This window comes from Cyanistes caeruleus, chromosome 23 (genome assembly GCF_971803275.1).
Source record: "Cyanistes caeruleus chromosome 23, bCyaCae1.hap1.1, whole genome shotgun sequence".
Lineage (NCBI taxonomy): Eukaryota > Metazoa > Chordata > Aves > Passeriformes > Paridae > Cyanistes > Cyanistes caeruleus.
The window spans coordinates 5,647,148-5,669,625 of record NC_141723.1 but is presented as its reverse complement, the minus strand read 5'-3'; the positions used below and the strand labels follow the sequence as shown (position 1 = coordinate 5,669,625).

General features: G+C 47.8%; 1 long non-coding RNA gene across 2 annotated transcripts; it reads left to right on the top strand.

Annotated features, from left to right (window-relative positions):
* Nucleotides 1–11,050: 11,050 nt before the first annotated feature.
* On the top strand, nt 11,051–22,195 carry LOC111939412 (uncharacterized). Of its 2 annotated transcripts, none has more exons than XR_002869273.2 (4): nt 11,051–15,699; nt 19,933–20,142; nt 20,996–21,395; nt 21,603–22,195. It is a non-coding gene; the product is annotated as an uncharacterized LOC111939412 (long non-coding RNA). The 2 variants fall into 2 exon arrangements; XR_002869274.2 differs by lacking the exon at nt 11,051–15,699 and adding an exon at nt 15,710–16,214.
* The last annotated feature ends 283 nt before the right edge of the window (nt 22,196–22,478 follow it).

Below are 22,478 nucleotides of genomic sequence, written 5' to 3'. Positions count from 1 at the left end.
CAAATAGGCTTTGTTTATTTTAATAAACAGAATTTTTGGGTTCATCCCTCCCCCAGTCAAAGAGATGAAACTGTAAATACCAAAGGTTGACTTTTCCAAAAGCCACCACAATATTTCTCCAATAATCCCATTGCTGGGGAAAAACAGGGCTGGGAGATGCCAGCTCAGGTGTTCTGAGAGCAGAATTCAAGACTTTGGAATGCTTATTAAGAAATACTAGAATACTGAATGATTTTTAGAAGTATCAAAGCACTGAATAACCCAGTCAGTCTCACTGGGCTGTCCCCAGGCTCTGTGTTTCACTCCTGTATTAAAGGAAGGCAATATTTACCCTCTGTGTGCCCAGATCCCTGCTCCAGGCCCTCCCCAGCACAGCTCAGTGCAGCCCCATCGATTTTGAGTTCTGATTTACACCCTTGAGCTGTGGCCATTTTTTAAAACTCATTTTTTTTTGCTCAGGAGTTGCTGTGATTCCTCTGCTCTCCTCCCCAAGGACCCAAACGCCGGTGCTGCGGCGCCTGCCAGCTGTGCCAGCTGTGCCACATCCTCTGTAAACCCAGCAGGAACAACTGCACGGCCCATAATTCCAAATCTATTAACTCTGAACATCACACAGCACATAAACTTCACTGGCAACAGTGCAGCGAGGGGCCATAAATCAGCCCCGATCGATGGGCAGGAATTATCCCCCACCATCAGGTTTCATCATACATGACTCCAGCGATTCCTTGGCTGTCCTGTGGCGTGCAGAATCACCAGAATTAATGGTGTCCCCCTTGCCCAAGAGAAATGTTTATGGGGCAGGATCACCCAGCCTGTATTTCTCACTTAAAACCCTGCCTTCTTTTCTTTGCGCTCACGAGCGGTCAATGGTTGTTTAAATTTGCTGGTGTATCAAAACCACTGAAACTTTATGGGATTTTTTTATTCTCTTTAGCTATTGTTTTACTCCAGCAAGCTTTCAGTGTTCCCTGCATTTAAAGTGTTCTGTTCCTCCTGATTTGTCAGGGCTGCTGCAGGGTCAGGGCTGACCTTGGGCACGGGCTGTGTCACTGGGGCTCTTTGGGGACAAATTAACGCCCCCCTGCTCCAGAGCTGTCACTTCAGCACGACCCAGTGTGAATCATGCAGGCAATCAGGGCTGCTGGCCTCCAAAGTGTGACTCAGAAGAAATTTTCCTGAACATTGGCTGGTTTGAGCTTAGCTGGATGGAGCAAGTGAAGGGTTCAAGCTGTGATTTTCTATTGCAAACATTTATCAGTGTCATCAAACGCCTCTGGCAACGTGTGCCGGGTCCATGGGGGATTGAAGCCCTGTGGAAGAGCCTCCAGACACCCCAGGCTCTGTTCCTTGCTCTCTTGACTCCACTGCAGCTCCATGGGGGAAATATTTTATGCAGCTGACAAGAGCAGAGTCGGTTCCACCTCTGGAGGTTTTTTGAAAGATCTGCTTTCAACCTTCTTCTGGATTTTTGTGCAAGTCACAGGCAGATTTCAGAGCTATTTTGATGCCTGAAGATGCAATCTTTGTGACCTTGGTGCCTTAGAAACAAAATCCCATCCTTACCTGGCTTTGGTACCAAAATCTCCCCCTTAATCTCTTGGCTTCCCAGTTGTCAAATTTATTTCTTTATTTTTTTTGTATCTTGGGAGCTCCAGAGATTAATTTGTTCACATAAATGCTGTGAGACGTGGGGAGGAAAACATCATTAGTAGGAGAGGACAGCAAACAAATTTTAAGCAAGAAATATATTTTGATGCAGTTACCTTCAGATGGGAGGGGAAGGAGGTGGGAGAGACTGATTTTCCCTTTCTTTAGAAAGGCAGCAATTAAAACCTTCACATTTTCGTGCGTGAAGGGAGAGAAAAACTTTCCAAAATCCACCACAATAATCTCCAGGCTGTCAAAATGTTTCAGATGATTGGGATGTTGAGAAAACAAATCCCATTTTGAGACAACCTCCTGAAAGGAGCCCCTCAAAGTGCTCTGCAAACATCACAACAGGATGTTTTGACACTGAAGGCACTTCACCCCCGTGGTGAGGCTGGGGAGTGTTGTCAGAATTGACACGAATTCCTACAACACATCAATTCCAGCAGGCAGGGAAGCGTTTATTAAGAGTGCACAGTGAAATGGGAAGCAGCTCAGCATGCCCCGTGTCACAGGAGCAGCTGAGGATGCAGCAGCAGCTCCTGGGAGGCTCTGTCCCCACAGCCCTGCCAGAATTAATGCCCAAGATGGACAGAGAAAGGAGAAGGAAGTAAGTTTTTCAGGCAGATAAAAGTTTGGTCTATTTGCATATTTATTGTCCAGTTACAGCTTCAGGTAATGAAGTCACATTCCCCTGGTTTGCTTCTCCCAACGCTTCACTTTTGTTTATCCTTTTGGGGCCTGAGGCTGTGCTGGTGGTTCCCAGGCCCAGGAGGATGGTTTGGTCTCACCAAAATGTGAAGAAAGCTGGCCAGAGCTCTCTGTAGAGCTCAGAGTTACACATGGTGCAGCACAGGGTGTGAAAAACAGAAAAAGGCATCACACAAACACTCTGCTCAGCCTCTGGCAGAGAGCTGAGGCTCTGGGGACTGTCCCCTGGCCAGGGAGGTCACAGTGACAGCCCAAAGCGGGCTAAAACAGGGCACAGCTCCCAATCCACGTCAGCAGGGCATGGCACCACCTGACCCCTGCCCATCCTCATGCTCCTGATCAATGTCCCTGCAGCCAACAACAGCCCCAGAGCCCGGAGGGATCGATGCAGATGTGTGACAGAATGGAAAATCCTGTCCTGCCTTGGGCTCTGAGCCCCAGGAACGGCTCTGGCCGGGTTTTGGTCCTGCTCAGCCTTTGGAGCTCCTGCGTGGCCACTGAAGGCAGCTCTCCTACCTTGCCTCTGCCGGCTCTGGGTTTGACCCACACCTGCAAAGAGGAGCCAATTGTTGTGTTTTCAGATGGATTTTCCATTCCTCTCCCTGTCCAGAGCAGCTCAGTGCCTGTGTGCTGTGTGTGGGTGCACAAACATCGTCTGCTTCTCATCAGTTCTTTGTAAGAAATCCATTTTCTTCTGTTTGGAAGTCAGAAAAAAACCAACCCCAAAGCAGTGATGTTCTAAAGAGCAGTGCCAGCATTTCCTGAGCTGGGGGGCAGGATCAGAACTGCACATGAGGGGTGGTGGGGTGAGCTCTGCCCCCTTGAATTTGGCTGCTCAATTTGTGCAGGCTCTGGAGCAGCAGCAGCCTGAGCTCAGGTCTGCCTGCAGAGCTGGCTGGAAAGGAGCTCTGGCTCTTCAGGGCCTCAGCTGGAGAACTTTGCCCTGAAATAGCCCCTTTATTCAGCCTGGGTGTTATTTTATCGTTCCTGTGCCACACAAAAGTAGAGCAGCCCTGGGAGCACTCCAGCACAGAGCTCCCAGAGGGTTCTCCCAGCTCAGGGTGGTGAATTCCTTGTGGAAAGGGATAAAACTGACTGCAGGACTCCACACCAAAGCCTGAGCTGACTTTCTACTTCATCCTCCCATTTTTCCACCCACTCTTTCCTCCTCCTCCTCCTCGTGTCACATTTGGTTTACATTTGGTTGTTACAGAAACCCCCAAGTTTTACAATTGTAAGAACAATTTTCCCTCTAGAATATCGAGTTTCCCCTGGCAACTGCCTCAGCTCCTGGATTCAAAAATGTTATTTTCTTGACCTATAAATAGGAGAAAGAGGCCAGCTGTAGTGCAGATGAAACGTGTCCTGCATGGTCTGGGATTCTCTCCCAAATCCCGGGAGCTGGAACCAACTTTTGTTTCTCCCCTCCCTCTTCCACCTTTTCTTTTTTAAGAGCTGAAATCTTCCACAGCCACATGAGGAGCTCCAGGCACCTGCACTCCAGGTCTGTCAAAGCTGGTGTTTAATGTCACAAATGATTCCTTGGAACTCAGCAGCCCTCGCTGTCATTCCAGCAGAGCGGAAATCCAAGGAACAGCTTTTTCCAGTCGCTTTTCTCAGCTTGAGTTTTAATTCCCTCGTGAGCATCACCCAATTTCCCAGTGATAAAGGGAAATTCTGTGACTCCATCTTGCTCTCAAGCAGATGCTGTGTGGGCTACAAACAATCCTCTAAAAAGACAGGAAAATACAAAAGTTTCTTGCTTTTATATAATCTAATGTAAGCCAGACTTGCTGTTGTGATTGAGGTGCAGTGGGGTTGTGTTCTGGAGAAGGGAAAAAGACAAAACTGAGCCAAAATAAGGCCCCCAGGATCTGAGGAGGAGGGAGCTGCTCTGGTGATATCAGTATTGATAATTTCTGAATCTGCAGCGATTCAGAAAGAATTGTGTGGAGATTGCACCAAAATCTGCTTTTGTTTTGACATTCCCAGCAGTAAAACTCATCCTGTAAGAGCTGGGAAAAGGCAGAAGTCAGCACAGAGGCTCCTCTGGCAGGATCTGAGCTCCAGAATCACAGGCAAGGAAAGGATTGGCCCCTCAGGAATGATCTGGTACCTGCTGCTCACCCCACGCCCTCCCAGCCTCCCTGGGACTGCTCCCAGCCAAGCTGGGGTTCCACCAGGATGGGTTTGGAGCTCTGGGATTCCACCAGGATGGGTTTGGAGCTCTGGGATTCCACCAGGATGGGTTTGGAGCTCTGGGATTCCACCAGGATGGGTTTGGAGCTCTGGGATTCCACCAGGATGGGTTTGGAGCTCTGGGATTCCACCAGGATGGGTTTGGAGCTCTGGGGTTCCACCAGTATGGGTTTGGAGCTCTGGGGTTTCACCAGGATGGGTTTGGAGCTCTGGGATTCCACCAGGATGGGTTTGGAGCTCTGGGATTCCACCAGGATGGGTTTGGGGCTCTGGGATTCCACCAGGATGGGTTTGGAGCTCTGGGATTTCACCAGGATGGGTTTGGAGCTCAGGGATTTCACCAGGATGGGTTTGGGGCTCAGGGATTTCACCAGGATGGGTTTGGGACTCTGGAATTTCACCAGGATGGGTTTGGAGCTCAGGGATTTCACCAGGATGGGTTTGGGGCTCTGGGATTCCACTAGGATGGGTTTGGAGCTCTGGGATTTCACCAGGATGGGTTTGGGGCTCTGGGGTTTCACCAGGATGGGTTGATCCACAGGGGGAGCCCAGCTGGGGTGGCTGCAGCCACTTTTAGGAAGGTTTTGATCTCTTAAGCAAAGAGATGGAGGCAAATCCAGCAAAGCAAAGAATCCCCGCTGGTGCCAGCCTGGAATTCCCTCTGAGCTCTGGCTGGGATGATCCCATCAGCAGCCTGACATATCCTGGCACGTGGGGAGAAGGGCACAGGAGCTTGGAATCGCTCCCAGCTGGAACCAGGGCTCTGACAAACCTGGGCTGGCTCTGCAGGGAGGGCTGAGCCAGAGCCAGCTCCTGCAGGGGATGGAGCACGGCCAGAAATCAAGGATTCCTCTTTCTCCTCAAAAGGACAAACAGCAGAACGATCCCACAAGTTTATCAGGGCCAGTTTGAGCCCAAAGAAATGGGAACGCTGCTACACATCGATCCCAAAATTCAGCAGGAGCTGCTGCTGGTCCATCCAGCAAGGCTGGGATAATGGAAGAAGATTAAGGCAAAGTCCTTAAGGGATCGTGCTGGAGATTATTTCCCTGAACCAATTAAGCATACAAATTAATTTCCTGAGGGGATGGTGTTTTATTAGAAAACAGCTTTTGCAGAGACCCTGGAGTTTGCTTTGCTTGTGATTGCTGTATTTTTTCCCCCCGAATTTGTTGTGGATGCTGCCATCACAGCAGGGTGAACATTTGCTTAGTCAGGCTGTGCTTTTCTCTTGGGTGCTTTTGCTAGAGCTGACAAATCCTAAATTGGCTGAAGAGGAGGATTCACAACCAAAACCTAACAGCTGCCCCTTAATGCAAGAGCAATGAGGTTGTTGTGTGTCAGCTCTGGATCAATACCTGACTCCATCAGAGGCACCAGCACTTCCTAAGTGCTTTGCAAGGTGCATTAATGCATCCTGAAGCTTCCCTTTTTTCTTTAGACCCCAAAATTTTGTCCTGGCCAACTGTCAATGATCTCCTGTAAATGCTGTGAGAAGCAGGAATCTTAATAAGCCTAATTTATGCTGGTTTTTTGGGTTTTTTTTCCTCTCCCTTCCCCCTCAAATATAAAATTTTCCTTTTGCATCACAGGTGGGCCCTTTCCAAAGGATCTGAGCCACCCTAAGATCCCCTGAAAAGCTCAGCTTGGTATTAAGAGCTCAGGCTGAGCCCATAAAAGAACAGGAAAGAAATTCCTTGTTTCCTGGCTGCCTAATTCCATATATAGGGCGGTGTGGGATGAGTAGAGCTTTAGTTTAGGGGATGGTATTTAGCCAAAAGGACTTTTTGGAGGGATTTCTATCAATGAGTGAATCCAGCAGGGCTTTTCTGGGAAGCTTTTCCCCAGTGGGGCTGAGCTCCTCAGCAGCCTGATGTGTTCCAGATGAGCAGAGCTGGGAGCTCTAATTGGAAAATCACCAAAGAAAAGAACTGAGGGGAAAAAAAAAAGTTCTTCTCTTGCTCGTAGCCTAAACCTGGTGTTTTTCTGCAAATTGCACTAAATGAGGGTCTGATAACGAGGCTGTGCAGCCCTAATGAAAGGACAGCCAGTGATGTATGGATGAGTCTCCAAGCACAGCAGCCAAGGGCTCTGCTGGGGCAGACTGGGAAGGAGATTTGGCACTTTTTCAGACCACAAGTTTATTTTTATGAGCTGGCCTGCACGGGTCAGCAGCGTGCCTGCAGCCTGGAGCAGCACAAGGAGAAGCTGCTCCCATCTCAGAGGACTTCTGGAAAAATGTCTCCTTATTTCCAGAGCTGCCTCCTGCACACCAACCTCTGTCTGCAGGAGGGGCAGCTGCTCATCCGCTCAATCACTTGCTCTGCTGAATAAAACTTTTCTCTGAATAAAACTTTTCCATTCTGCAGACTTTTTAGGCAAAGAAAACCTTGGAAAGGAATTCAACAGATGTAGGAGTTGAATTTTGTTCCAAAGGTCAGCGACTTCTCCCTCTAAAATTTATTACTGGACTCAGCAGTTACTTTAAAATCACTGAGCTCTGCATTGGCAAAGGGTTCAGTCTTAACTCCCTGGAATCTGATAATGATTTATTTATGGTTTTGTGAAAGAGGCAAAACCCTCAGTGAATTTCCAAGGGAGCCCATCCCGTGCCATGGGGACTGGATCTAGATGGAGCCCTGGAGTGAGCTCGATGTGCCCCGATAAACCCCCGGCTCTGGGGCTGCTGGGGATGATTTTTGGGATGCTATTCCAAAATGTGGGAGGAGAAGGTGAGAGTTGTGTGAATTGTGTGAATTTTGTGAATTCTGTGAGTTCTGTGAGTTCTGTGAGTTCTTGGCCAGCCCATGGGAATCACCAAGGAGGAGCCCTGAGTGTCCCCAGAGTCAGCACAGAGTCACAGAATGAACAAAGAAAAGACCTTTGAGGTCATTGATGAGTTTGGTGGGATATACAGTATATATATATTTATTTATATATTATATTATATATAATATATAATGTATACATAATATATGCATTATATATATTATATAATATAAAAATGTAAATATATTCTATATAAATATATAATATATATGAATATAGAAATAATGTATTATATATTATTTTATAATTATATATATAAATAATATATATAAATATCTAAATAATATATATAAATACATAAATAATAAACTTCTCTGCTCAATGGGTTTATTGGGTTCTGTTCTTCAGCTCCTACTCCCCCAGCAGCAGGAACACAGAGTTATGTGCTCAAAACACATTTTTTGGTTCCCCCAGCTCACCCCTGGTCGTTTTGATTTTTCATGTCCATCTCCCTGATGCATTTCCCTGTCCCCCCCACGAGCTCATCCCTTTGCTCTGGGAATCGATGCCCTAAACTGGGAAGTTGTAATTTATCTCCCCTCACATCCCTTGTAAAGATTCCAATAGATCTGTAAGCCCTGGAGTTTATTGGGATGGATGGGCACATAACTGAAGGATTATCTTCGCAGGAGCTGCTCGGGGAATATGGATGGGTTTCTGTGCAGAGCAATTGTGAGATCCATCATAGGACTGGGCTGAGAGCAGAGCCCTGCTGATGGATCTGTGCAAAGGCATTTTAAACATCACCTGCTGTCTATGCTCAGTGGCAGGGGCTGGAAATCCGGAGGGAAGCATTTTCCTGCCTCAGGCTGGCAGGGAATCCTTTCCTCAGGGGCCAAAGGTGCTCACCCAGAGATTTTTCCTCTTATCAGGCACCTGCTGTTTGCAGGGAGAGGATTCAGGCCCAGAAATTTGTTCAAATGAGATTGAAGTGCCTCAGTTTGGGTCCCTGCTTGGTGTTTCAGCTTCGTCCAACCTGGCCTTGGGCACTTCCAGCCACAGCTCCTCTGGGCAGGGCCTGTCCAGCCTCCAAGGGAGGAATTCCTTCCCAAGATCCCAACATCCCATCCAAACCTCCTGTCTGTCACTTTGAAACCATTCTCCTCATCCTGAGTTGTAAAAAGTCCCTCTCCATGGTCCATGTAGGCTCCCCTCAGGTGCCCTCAGGTGTTGTTTCCCCCTGTCCTGTTCATCCTCTGTTCATCCTCTGAAGCCTTTCAGGGCTCTGCTGTCCATTGATTATGGCCAGGACATTTTAACATTAAAATTTTTCCTCTTCAGCCTCCTCAGTGATAAAATCTCAGCCTTTTCAAACCACCTTAACCTGTGGGATGAAAACATGTCCAGAAACTTTTGCACTGCTTGGGTTTGGTCCCTCCACTCTTCCTCTCTCCATCTCCTGGAAATGCCAGCTTAATTGCCCACAATCCCACCAGAAATCATGTTTTAAATCAGGGAAATAGGAAATGTGTCAGGGCTCAATGCTTGGGGAATTCACTAAAATTCCCAGGCTGAAATTCCCAGCTGAGGAGGAGAGAGCTGTGGAGCATTGGAGGGATGATGGAACTTCACAGAGCAGCATCTCCTTGAGAAAATATGTGACAAAACGTGGTGGAAAAAGCTTCATTTCCATGACATATCCAGAGCAGCCACGTTGGAGGTGATCTAAAAGTGAACACCTTGCCATTCAGCATTAATATCCCAGGAAAAAATAACAGCTCTGCCTCTCAGTGCCTGGCACTTGATTTTAATAGGCCCAGAGCACATAAAAGCTCCCAGAGAGCTGAGACAGACGGGTTTAAATCAGTCAGACAGAAACCTCTGCCAGCCCTTCCCTCAGCCCTATAGGAGCTCGTTTATGATCTCATATTTTATTGACGAGGCTGACTTTGGTAAAAGTGCCCTGGAACAAGTGGTTATAAATGTGCATCGTCTGCTCCGTCTAATCCATTAACTCATTAAAATAATTGTCTTAATTTGATTGTTAAAGTGATTAATAGGGCAAGAGTTAAAGGAAATTAATACTCCAAATTGAAGCATAACTGCAGCCGAAAAATAACTCTGCGGGATTGATGTGGTAACAAGGTGCAGGCTCGTGGTTAATGAGCCTCGGGGAGTTAAATATAGAGAGGACAGGCAGGAAGAAAATTCCTCTGTGTGCCTGGCTGGGATGCTTCGGGATCTGGAGCCCAAAATTCTAATATTGGTAGATCAGAAAATGGGAATAGTTAATATCAGCTCCTGGTTAATTTTTAGGAAACTGGGGGGTGCCCAGGTAAAGCCTGTGGCTGCAGGATCACTGAATATTCCACAATCAGTAAATTCTCAGGGAACAAACACAAACTGCAGCTGCAAGTGTCTGGGCTAGAAAGGAAAAGCTCACTCTGGATCTCCCATGGTTTGTTTCAGTTCTGCTCACACTCATCCTTTGGTTTTTTTTGCCCTGCTCTATCAAAATCCATTTTTCCCTTTCATGGTTTTCAACTTGGGGATGGATTTTTCTTTTTTTCCTGCCTGGAGCACAGGGAGGAAATGCCACACTGTAAAGTGCCAGTTAAAATTATCCATGCAAACACTGCTGGGTTCAGGAGTCTCCTGGCATTTTCCTCCCTGGGTTGAGAATGTTTATTTTGCTCGGTTCAAACAGGAACTCAAGGCTCCCAATTTGATGAGGGTGGCACAAGGCAGCTCCTGGTTTGCACCTGCTGCTCTGATTTCCCCTCCTTACCATAATTTCAGGGAGTTTTGGGGATGGATTAATCAATCCCAGAGATTTAAATGCTCCACTTGGCATGGTGGGCCTGCTCTGCTGGCAGCTTTGGGCTTTAGCAGAGGAAATCTTAAATTTCTGTCAATTCTCTGCCACTGGTGGGCACTTAAAGCTGTGAAAAAAAACCCCAAACAACCCCAAAACCTGTAATAAATACAGCTACAGGCAGAATGCAGACGTTTCTTGTCAGCCCTCTTGCTATCCAAGGTTCGAAAGAGCAGAAAAATCGGGGCAACCAAATAAATATTGGATTAAATGAATGTCTGGGGAGATTGCTCCACACAGATAAGGCCTAACAGGGTGGACCAAGGGTTTGCAGCCCTGGGCAAGTGGAGCAGAAAATTTTGCAGAGCTCCCAGGCTGAAAACACCTGGGAACCCTGGAGCAATTGGAGATTTGATAACTCAGCTCCAACAAGCCCCTTTGAACAGGTAAATTGGATATGAAAGGGAAAAAACTGAGAGTAAGAGAAAACCAGCAAAGCATGGGCAAGAGTGAGTGAGGCAAAAAGAGAGAACAACTCTATTTATCTCTCATCCTTGGCATGGACAGCAAGAGCCCCTTGCTATAAGCTTTCTATATATTTTTAATGTTTTTCTCTTTGCACTCCTTGATTCTCTCTGACAACAAAATCTGGCTCCCCAGATGTGCAGTGACTAACAGGGAGGGAATAAAGGCTCTGAGCAGAGCTGCAAGCTCCAAAAGTAGCTCGGGCTGAGGTTTTAAACAGGCTCCAGATTTCTCCAGGACCACGTGAAGGGGGTGCAGGCACAGCACAAATCTGTGTGAAACCTCTGAGAAAACACAATTTGGCTCCATCTCCTGCTGGGGCACTGCAATAGTCTGTGCTGACTGTTCTAAAACTGAAGGGCAGGGATTTATCTATTTTTCTTTTCTTTTTCCAACAACCTGAAGGTTTAAGCTGGGTCCCAGTGGGTATTTATGGGCTGGAGCACACAGAGCTGGGAACAGCTCTCACTTGGAGTGAAGCGCTCTGCTGTAGCACAGCAAACTGTGAAGGGAGAGAGGAAATCCACAGAATACTCAGTCAGCAGCCAGAGTCACAGAATTAATCAGTAAATGATGTGTTTATTGCCCCAGTGGAAGGGGAAGGCAGACTGAGGTCTGCAGCAAGAATAACTCGTCTCTTTTGTGGAGGCTGCAGAAGTTTCACTGATTTCCTCTGTCGGAAATGTCTGGGGCAGCTCTCAGAGAGCCACGTGGCAAAACTTCTCCTGCTCCTGAGAACAAATCAATGCTTGCAGGAACCAGCAGGAGCTGGGAGGGCTGAAACCTCGTGCTCCTGAAAGCAGAAAGAACATTACACAGGACTGTTCGCTCAATTGGTGGCTTCAGCTTAACTCCCCCTGTGCTGCTGCTGGTGGGCTGATGGAAAATCCAGATTTTCTGCAAAGATTTTGGGTGTGTTTGACCCCCCTTCTTCTGCAAGGGACTGGTGGAACTGAAGCTCCAAAGATACTCTGGAGGGTTTTTAAATGCAGAGCCAAAGGGACAGAGCTGGAGTAAAAGTGATTATTCCTAAACTGGAGCGTTCACAATGGAGACAAATTGTAATCACACCCTTGGGATCCTGCAATCACCAGCAGCTCCCACCAGCCCCCGGCCCTGCTCCTCTGGGGGAGATGGAAAAGGAGGGAATGTGTTTTCTCCTGGTTCTGGATGCTCAGCAGAACTTCCTTGGACTTGCCAGGGGAATTTTTTCTTTAATTCCTCAAAATATTTACAGACCTTTTAAAATACCAGGCTGAGATGTTTCAGCACTGCCCTAGAACGGGTTCTCCAGGAAAAGAAAACACCAAGAACCAGATTTGTAATAACCCCTTCCCTAAGGCATTTCTAGCAACCTATTCCTGTCCTGCTGCTCATCCTTTGTTCCACAGCAGGCACAAAAAACCAGGGTTGGCTCAGGGGAGCTGCCAAATCCCAGCATGGAGATTTTCTCATCCCTGGAAGTGTCCAAGGCCAGCTTGGATGGGGTTTGGGATGGTGGAAGGAGTCCCTGCCCTTGGACAGAAAAAAAAGAGAGAAATTCCTGGCCAGGGGAGTGGGGCTCTCCTCTGACTTTTTGATCTGTGTCCATTTGACTCCGAGCTGCAGCAGCAGAGGTGTTTATTAACTCACAGGATCCTGTTCCTCAGGGGCCCCTGATGGAAAATAAACCTTCCAGCTTGTTGGGAACAAGAGTTCAGCAACACTGAGGGTTTTCCACGAGCGACTGGAGATAATCAAGATCATTCCAGGGAGTGGTTTAAGAGTCCCAGGAGTCTCTGGAGCAGCCAGAGGGAAGCAGTGCAGCAGCTCTGCCCAGCCAGAGTCCTTTAAAGAACCAGATGTATTCAAATATCCAAAAATGGGAATTACTTCTGCTTATTTTAAGAGCAAACCTCACTCAAATATTACCTTCTTCAAGTGCCATCCAGAGGGATGATGACACAGAATAATTGATTTCTGGTTTAAATTAGCCACCACACCTCACACATCTTTTGCCTGAAGGTGGAATTTACTGGGACACTGGGGCTTGGCTGAGAGCTTGTCACTGCTCCCTGTGTCCCTGAGCCCTGCAGGACGTGGATTTCCTCTGGCTGAGATCTGGGGGCACAACTTCAGGGGGAAATTTTCCAAGGAGGATGGAGAAAGGCTGGGAGAATGGTCCAGCCAGTTCCCAATCCCCCTCAGTTCATTAGCCCTGCAGCTCTCAGGGTGGTTAAAACAAGGCTGGGGCTGTGTGCCAGAGGGGGAGCAGCACCCCAAACCATGCTCTGACAGCCTGGCTCTGCTGCCAGGTGGTTCTGCAAGCAGCAGAGGACATGGGGGAGGACAGATTGTCCCTCTGGTGCTCCAGGAAATGCTGTGACATGGGTAATTCCATCAGGGAGCTCTCAGGCATAACTGGGTTAGCTGGGACCTTATCTTCCCTGGAAGCTGCAGCAGCAAAGTGCTCAGGGAGATTTGATTAGGGGCTGATGTCAGCCCATTTGCCAGGAAAAACAGGGATTTGGGGGGCAGAGGAGAGGGTTTGAACTGCCTGTGCCTGGCTGTAACAATGAGATGGATCCAAGCACGGCTGTGCCCCTGTCTCTGCGAGGTTTCACTGCACCCCCAATCCTTGCTTTGCCCCATGCTGGTGTGGGTGACGTTTTTCAAGTTGAAATTAAAGTTTTCCCACCAGGCAGCTCCTGCTCAGGGCTGGGTTGGATGATGGGATCCAGCCCCCTGCAGCAGCAAGTGGAGGTTCTGGATCTGTCACTTGGCATGACATTAAAAAGTAACATTTGCCCTATGTTTTTTGGTTTAAATTGCCCTGTAATCCAAAGGCCAGCTCATTGCCAGCTCCTGCTAAAGATAAGAGTTTTAGCATTTCCCTGGCAGGCCTGTGACATCCCATAGAGCACCAGACAAGGCAATTTGTTAATCTGCCAGCGCTGGCATTAAATATCCCCCTTTGTGCCCTGACAACACATTAGCAAGAAGTCAGACCTGGGGACCATTTTCCTCCTGAAAAGCCGAAAATTTTGTGTATAATTCGTTTCCTCACGGAAACGGGAACTTAAGGACACGTGAAAAGCCTAAAATGGGATTTGTGGCGAGTGCCTGAACTCTTCAAGGTATTTTTGTGCCCACTTTGGCTCTAAAACAACTGCAGAGAGAACAGCTTCAAAGCTGGGGAAGGGTCTGCTTGGAATCTCCGGGAGCTGGACCAGGAATTCTGGATAAAAGACCCCTTTTTCCCTCTTGTCTGCCCACAGGTTGTGTTTCCAGAGGTTTCCTGGGACCTCTGGAAAAGGGGAAAAGCCTGGCTGGTGTTTCCATCAGCTCCCACAGGTAATTATGGGCTGGTGAGAAGCAGGGAATAAAGCACTAGAGAGGCTCCTGAAACAAAAGCTGTTTCCAGGCTTTCTGCTCCCCTGGCACTTCCTGAAAACTTCCTGGCTGCTTGGAGACAAGGGGGATAATTACAGGCATCCTAAAACACTGTTCTGCTCCTGCTCTTTCAATTGAAGGGGAAAATGATGTGGAAAGGCTGGAAACTGGAGGATTTCTTTGCTCTGCTCTGGAAATGAGGTCCAGGAAGGTGAATATCTGAGGGGTGGGATCTGGGCACTCCTGAGCACCAGGTTAGTGCCTTTTTCACAAAAATATTCCCTTGTTCTGCCTGGGATGCCCCTGGATTTTATTCTGAGTTGTTCCACCCTGCACAAACCCTGCTGCCTTACAGGGAAACCCAACTGGGTCAAAACTCTCCTCTTGTCTCAACAGTTCAGCCACAAATGTGTATATTTAACATTTCCATGTGTAAATCCCAGAAGGAGAACCTTGCTTTTCAGGTGTTTGGGAAGGTTAAATATCTCTTCTCCATGGTCAGGATTATTTCCTCTCCCCCGTTGAGCTTTGAAATGAAAGCCTCAAATGGAAAAGAAAATGTAGAAGAGATAAATTTCAGAGGGGAGCAGGATTTGTGATGCTGATCTGCTGCAGGAAGGTGCCATCAAACCCCTGCCCTTTCTATTTGCAGGCAACACAGGCGATTTTCCTTCTTTAAATATCACTTCAAGAGCATCAACCATGCACTGCCTCCGAGCACCAGGCCCCCTGGAAACGGGGCTGCCTCAGGAGAGAGCTGACCACAAAAGGAAAAGGATCTCTTGCTTATTTTTGTTTCTACCTTGCAGAGTTATTTATTATCAGCTGCTTGCAGGTACACACACAGCCTCCCCGGGGGCCAGTGCTGCAGAGACAGAGATGAGTTTACTCAGATGCTGCTGTCTGTGATGCACTCTAAAATTAGACTTTGTCTCGCTGGATGCTGTGTTTGGATGCAGAGGAGTGACAAGAATTCCTTTCTCTCTCTTTTTCTCTATAATCTACATTTAGAGGGTGGGAGCCGCTCAGGTTTTGACAGAAATGGGAGGAAAAATGGGGGGGAATAAAAAAATGCATCCTGAGGTGCCAGTTTCCAGATTTATCAGCAGCAGGCTTGGAGCCAGCCCTGCTTCCAGGTGCTAAATCAGGAAGGCAGTGGAGCTACTCCCATTCACTCCCAGGGAGCTGAGCCAGGCTGCTCCCCAGGGAGAGAATAACAATAAACAGAGGGATTAGGAAAAGGCTGAGCACGGGAGAAAAACGTGCTGGTGAGGGGAGATAAATGGGGCAGCAGCAGGAATTGCTGTGGAGGGAACACAGATCAGGGAGGTTTTCCAGGGAGGCTCTGAAATTCTGTTTCATCTCCAACAGCTCCATCATCCCTGCCTTTGCTCAGCCCCTCTGGGCCCAGGCTGTGCAGGGCCCTTTCAGAATAAAGCTGAGTTCACCTGTCATTTATCACTGAACACCGAGGTTTCCCCCCCATTTCCCTGCAGAAAGCTTGGGAGGTAATTAATATCATCAGAAATAATCACAGCAGGTGTAAATTCCCCTTGCTTTGGCTGCAGAAGGGCCAGGCTGGGCCCTCAGTGGCTGCCAGGGAGGCCGAGCCCCTTTCCCAGGCCTGGCTGCTCCACTTAAATCGTGTTCCCAACAAGGTTAGTCCATTACAGGAAACTGGAGTTAGAGGCCCTTTTGTTTACTGTGTTACACAAATTCAATTTGTCAGAGAGCTGGGTTTATGAATTAGGAATGAGGGACGTTAGCAAAATTAAATGATAAGGCCTTGGCCAGCTGCAGCTGAGATGGGGCTGATAAATTGGAGCAGCCAGGCAGGATTTGGTGAACTAAAACAAAGGCACGGTGTAAATATGTAAAAAAAATGGATATTGGGCATGAATATCTTATATCTCCTTCTTCCCTGCCCTTGTGGTACAGAAAACTGGGGGGGGAAGCATTAAAAAATTAGGATTTCTCCTTTGGTGGATGTTGTTTGCAGCATCCTCACATCCCAGGCTCTGGTTTGGCCTTGGCTTTGGGGCAGTTCTACAGCTCCAGCCTGTATTTTGGGAGCAGACTGGCACAACTATCCCATGGCAACACCTGGTCCTCCCCTCCTTTCCCAGGGAGAATTCTGCAGAGTTTCCAGAGCTCTGAGATGCTGCACGTTCAGGTGAGGGCCCCCAGCAGGGAGGGAGAAACACTTGGATGTGAAACAGGAGAAGGAAAAAAGGAATTCCACACAACAGGACAGGGTGGGGAGAGACTCCCAGGCAGGGTTTGGGTCTCTCAGGGGCACTAATGATTCCCAGACCTTCCATAATGCAAAGCAGGAGCTGCACACTCTAACTTTGGATGTTCCAGGAGAAAAGCTGAGCTGGAAATCCCCATGGCAGGGCTGGGATCTCTTTTTTTCCAGCAGCAGATTGAGTCCCTTCCTGGCTCCAGGAACACAGGCAGGGGAGAGGAATGTTCTGTTTGGCTTTCTGAGAGAGATGAATGGAAAGTGCAGAGGCATTTACATGTCCCTCTCCACTGTACCTGTTTTGGAGTTCATCTTTCACAAGTCACTGCTCTGCTGACACCAAAATTTATGGAGCTGGAGGCACCTGGCTCTTGAAGGATTGTTCCTCCGGAGAGAAAAATGTTTTGCTTTGCATGGTTTGGCCTTGCTTGGAAAAAACTTTGAATTTTTCTTGCTGAGCTCCCTTCCTAACTGCTTTCATCACAAAAAAGGCCAAAACTTGCCTTCAGTACTGGGGGAGTGAGAGAGGAGGAGGAACAAACCAAGGGAAAAATCATTACAAAAGACACAGCAAATTATTCAGCTGCTGTGACATGGCTAGAGGGGGAAGAGGAAAGTTCCTTGGCTGGCTGGAGTTGGAAACATCCTGCCTGTCACTCTGCAGAGAAAACCGTCAGATATTTCATGTTAATTGTCACTTAGGAAAATTTCATCCTTTCAAGCCCTGCAAATGCTTCAGCAATAATTTCCATTTCCTGAGAATGACACCTGAGCCAAAAGGAGTTTTTCTCTCCCGTTTCCCTCTTGCCCTAAAGAGGAGGTGAAAATTTTAGGGAAAATTCACCTTTGCATCTGAATGTTCATGGATTGATCTCCCAGAGCTGCTGCTAATCAAGTGTTATCTCAGTTAATACAACCTTAATTCAACCTTTCCACCACCATTCCTCTCCAAGTCCGTATAAATTCATTATCCAGAGAACCCCAATCCATATAAATTCATTACCCAGAGAACCCCAAGCAGAGCAAAGACTTCTTTCATCAGTTGTTGGACAAAATCTGAGTCAAGCAGCCCTGGCCCTGAAAGTCTTGGTCCCTGAGCAGGCAGATAATGAGAAATTTAATGCTGGGAGACAGGAGCCAGCTCTGAAAGGTTATAGGAGTGGGCACCCAACCCAGAGCAGGCACAGGGAGCTCCTCCCTGCCCTGCCCAGAGGCTCCAGGAGGAGTTGCTGGCAGGTGGAAATCGATTCTTTTATCTTTGCAAAGCAGAAATGCCTAAACTAGAGCATCATCATATCGAGTTTTACCAAATTCTTGTTCCTACAGTACCTGGAGCAGCTCTCAGTTCTGTTTCCTAGGCCATGGGTTCTGAGGAGGGAAAAGCTCTCTTTATGATTCTCTGCAGAGGGGGCGAGGGAGGCACGCAGAGGATGCACCTTGGACAGCCTCGAGATAATCAGAGATGTCCCCATGCTGTGAAACCTGTGAGGATTTAGGGAAAACTTTGCCCAAAAAGAGCATCAAAGAGTAAGGGAGAGATTTGAGACAACAGCAGAGGAAAACATTAAAATGTGTGTGGTCCAGAGAGCTCTCTGGGAAAAACAGAGCAATTGGGATCAACAGAAGGGTTTGCACCCAAATAATCAGGCAAAGAGAGGAGGCTGAATCCCTGGACATGAGAAATGAGCTTTGCTGTGGCCTCTCCAAAGCACAGCTTGGCCCTGGAGAAGTCGTTGGTGCTTAAAATGGTCCAAAAATTTGGAATTCTGCAGAAAGACCACCCCAGAATCCCAGGTTCTTTTCCCCATAGGGCTGGAAGAACTTATAAATGGGTTTGCTTTGCTGCTAAAAGCTCTCAGTGCCTGACCAGCATTTCCACTCCTTGCATGAGAAGACAGAAGAGCTCATGCCTTTGATCCATCTCCCTGAATATCTGCTGCCTGTTTCACTGTTTGTGTTCACAGAAAAAATAAATCAACAAACAAAACAAACCAAACCAACCCAAAACAAACCTGTGAGCCACTGCCAGCAGCACAAAGATCCTGGAGTGTGCAGTGCATTCACAACTCCTTTATTCCATCCCTTTTTTAAAGCAGTCTCCTGAAAAATCTGATAAAACCCAGGATAAAACCCCCTTTTTGAGCAGAGGCCCCAAATCACCTCAGGTTCCTTGGGTTCTCACGAGGTGAGCAAAGTATTTACCTTGCTTGGGTGATCTTGGAATAAGCTCATTAAATGACTGGTTATTAATAGCCCTCTCTCTGGCTGGAAATCAGGGATGTGCTTCAGAGGGGAAACTCCTGGAGATGAGCAGGGGGGGCAGCTCCCGTTGCAGGAATGAAACATTTCCCTGATGGATAAGCTGGATGTGCCAGCAGTGTGGCAAAGAGGGCTGGATCACAGCAGGAATTGGGCAGTGACTGCTGGGACTGGAGGGGATACAAGATTTACCTGGCAGGCCTGCTGAGTTTATTTTTTATTTTTATTTTATTCATCAGCGTGGTTATTTTAAAGTGATTCCCTGACCTGAGAGTCACACACTGCAAAACTGTGTTTTCCCACAGAGCCCAGCACTCCAGAACTCCTAACTCCTGAATATTCCAGGGGCAAAACCCAGAGCATTTTCTTCTCCCCTTTGCCATGGGCAGGGGCTCCTTCCACTGCCCCAGGCTGCTCCAAGCCCCATCCAGCCTGGCCTGGGACATTTCCAGGATGGGACATCCATAGTTTTGCTCCTGTCTGTCCCATTTAAAGTTTCAGGTTGTATCAATCCACCTTCCCTCTGTCCACAACCCCTGAGATCTCCATCCAAAGAAGAACCCAAGGAGAGTGCAGGGAATTTTTCGTGGAAGTCTGTCTGTCATCACACTCTGCAAATAGCCCCAGCCTCTTTAGTCAGGCCAGAAATCCTTTGGAAAATATGTATTAAATATCTTCTAGAGCTTTTTTATTTTGGTAATTATTATCTTTAAAATAATACATTTCCCCAGTCTAAAATGGAATCGAGTGCAGGGATATTCAGGATGGAGCAGAGTTATTTTCACTTAGGAACCAACATCAAACAACCTTAACAACACAGCTCCAGACACATAATGAAAATTAAAACCAAGGAACATGCAGATCTAATTACATTTTTAAATAGCGAGGCGTCGAGAGGAAGGCAGAGAAGAAGTGATTTACAATTTTTCCTGGTGGTGACTCTGCAGTAAAAGCAGAGCTATCCCCTGAGGATTCCTGAATCACTGAATATTCTGCTTTTCTCCCAAGGCTCTTTTCTATTCTGTTTTCTCTACAGAGGGGTATTTGTGAGAGAGAAGAGAAGAGCAGGGCCTGGACAAAACAGCGAGAAAATTAAATGGTCTGTGCAATTCCCAAATTGCTTCCTATGAGAAAGCAAGCACGTTATCACCAGAAAAGCAGGACAGGCATTGCCCTGTGTCCTGCAGGGATGAGATACACTTGTTTGTGGGAACAGACAGCACCATTCCCCACCCCGAGCACGTGTGGGAGTTTGGGGCTGTGCTGTGGCAGATGTAGGAACTGGGGTTATCCTGACAAGCCCAGCTGATAAGAGCCCGGGAATATTGAATAGAAATTGGGTCAAAGCAAGAAATGCTCTTATCAGGATTTGAATTTCCCATTCCAGATCCTACCCTTGGATTCTGCTTCACGACAGCCCCAGGATATCTCTCCAGTCACTCCGGGAGCCACTCATTTATTGATGTGCAAAGTGCTCTGCCTCTCATACCCAAACCCACAGCGCCTGCGACCCCCAGCAGTGCACAGGATCCTGCTGCACCCAGAAATGAAGAAGTTTGCCCAGGAATTAAAGCAATCCCATGCCCAGTGAATGCAGGTGCCCTTCCAGTCTGCTCTGATTTTGCTGTTTGGCACAAAGCCCTTGCACAGAGCTGGGGTTGCAAAACGGAGCCAGGAGAGCTCCTGGTGCCTGGCAGAGCTGCAAGGCACAGCTCCCACACCTGAAGGCACGGCAGAAGTACTGGGGAGATGGAAATTGCTCTGTTCTCCTCTGCTCTCGGCTGTTCCGTGCTGCAGAGCTCCTCCTCGGCCTGGTGCTGGCTCCAGATGTCACCAGAGATTAGGACCAGGCTTTTGGAGCTGGGCTTGGGTCTTGTCCTTCCCTGTTAAGCTCCTGATGGGGAAGGGAATGTTATTTACCGAGCTGATTTCCCACCCCCTCGCCCCCCCCACCTTTATGTCTTTTTGTCCATGTGCACATTTTCAGAAAAACCCAACCCCTGTGAGGTGACCCAGAGCACCCAACAGGACTGGGAGGGCTCTTGTCCCCTGGGTCAGCCCCTGCAGCCCCTGACAGGGGACATTAAATGGCTCTGAAAGGGCTTTTCAGGGAGGCTCTGGGAAAGGCCAGGCTCTGCTGCCCTGCACTAATTCCTCCCCACATTGTTTTCTTAACCCTCTGCTGAGCTGAGCCCCGGCCCTGCCCCACAGAGAAACCCATTCCCATTCCTTGGGAATCCCAGGAACAGCCAGGAGAAGCTGCCCCAAGCACAGGGAGGCAAAAGCTGATTAAAGTTGAAGGCCAGGGGTGGACTAATGACAGAGGGGTTCAGGGGGTAAGAAAACTCTGTAAGAGGCACTGGGAGAGAGCTGCTGGCCATGCAGGGCAGCTGTCACTGGATCCAGCAGTTAATAAAATAAAATAAAATACAATATTGTCATTAAAACAGATTTGAATAAAGCACCATCACCAAAGGAGACAAATTTGAAGTCAAGCAATGGGAAGGAGGCACGTGTGGGGATGTGGATCAGCAGCAGCAGGAGAAGAACAGAGCCAGCTCAGCCCCAAAGTCCCACCCAACAGCACCATCTCTCCCACAGGAAAAGTTAGAAAATAAAACAGGAGATGCTGGAAACCCAGCAAGGGTGACCAGAATGATGCCACAGAAAGAAGGAGGCAAAATTAAAAAAAGCAGCTCGATGACAAACGAGGCCCTTCAGTGCTGTGGGATTTTCTCTTGTTCATCACAGCCAGTGTCAGCCTCCCCAAAAAGATGTAAATACTACAAGAAACACCAGGAAAAACACCCCAGCAGCAGCCACCTTGACATCCCTAACCAAAAAATCCAGGTTTGCTCTTCCCCTGACAGTGCTTCCCACCTCTGCTGTCAGCCTCCCAGTTTAATGGGCTCTGCCTTATAGATGTTTATCACATTTTTATATATATATTTATATATATAGATATATTTATATATATATATATAGCTTTTCCTCTAGATTTACAGGCAAGGGTATTTTTCACAGCAGCCAAGCTCTCGTTTGTTGGTTTTTTTGCAGGAGCCACGAGGAAGGAGAACCTTTAAATCACCAGGAAGCTCTGACAATGCAGACCCTACTGTGCAAGATTGCTTTTAAAAAGCACTTACTTTTTATGGCCTAATTTAAGGCGACATTGAACGTTCTCAGGAAAACCTCCCAGTCCCTCCAAGGGCCCTGCCCTGCTAAAGTGTCTGCAAGTCCTTTCCTGCATTTTTTCCAAGTGGTCTGTGAGCCTCTTGGAGCTCACAGATAAAATTTGGAGTCATCATTGCTGGGATAAATCACCTGCCTGGGGGTGAAGTGAATCCTGCAGGGCTCTGGTGGCCAGGGTTGCCTTTATTTCACCCACACCGATGCTGCTCTTGTTGTCTGACCTGTAACTGCTGCAGGGGAGGGTTGTGCTGGGGAATGATGGGCAGCTCAAGGCTTTGAAGATCCCAAAATTCAGCCCAGGAGCCACGACAAACCAAGTCACTGCATCCCAACCTCGGTGCTGCTCACAGGGATTCTGTCTGGATGGGAATATTTTGCTTTACAAGTGTTGTACAAGGAGCAGGTGGAGCAATGTGCTTAAAGATTCTGTGTGAGAATTAAAACATCCTCCCCTTTTATAAGGTCTTGAATTGAGTTTTTTTAATCCTATTTTCCAACACATTGAAAACACGGGGCTCTGCTGCTTAAACTCAACCATGAATTGAGGGCAATCCCTCAGGCAGGGGCACCTCCAGAGCCTGAACCTAAAGGAGAACAGGATGGAAAGTGATTTTCCATCTCTGGAGAGCAGGGTCATTTCTCTCCTTCCCTCTGAGGGAGGTGAGGCCCTGGCACAGGTTCCCAGAGAAGCTGGGGCTGCCCCATCCCTGGAATAGCCCAAGGAGAGTCCCCAGCTGCTGC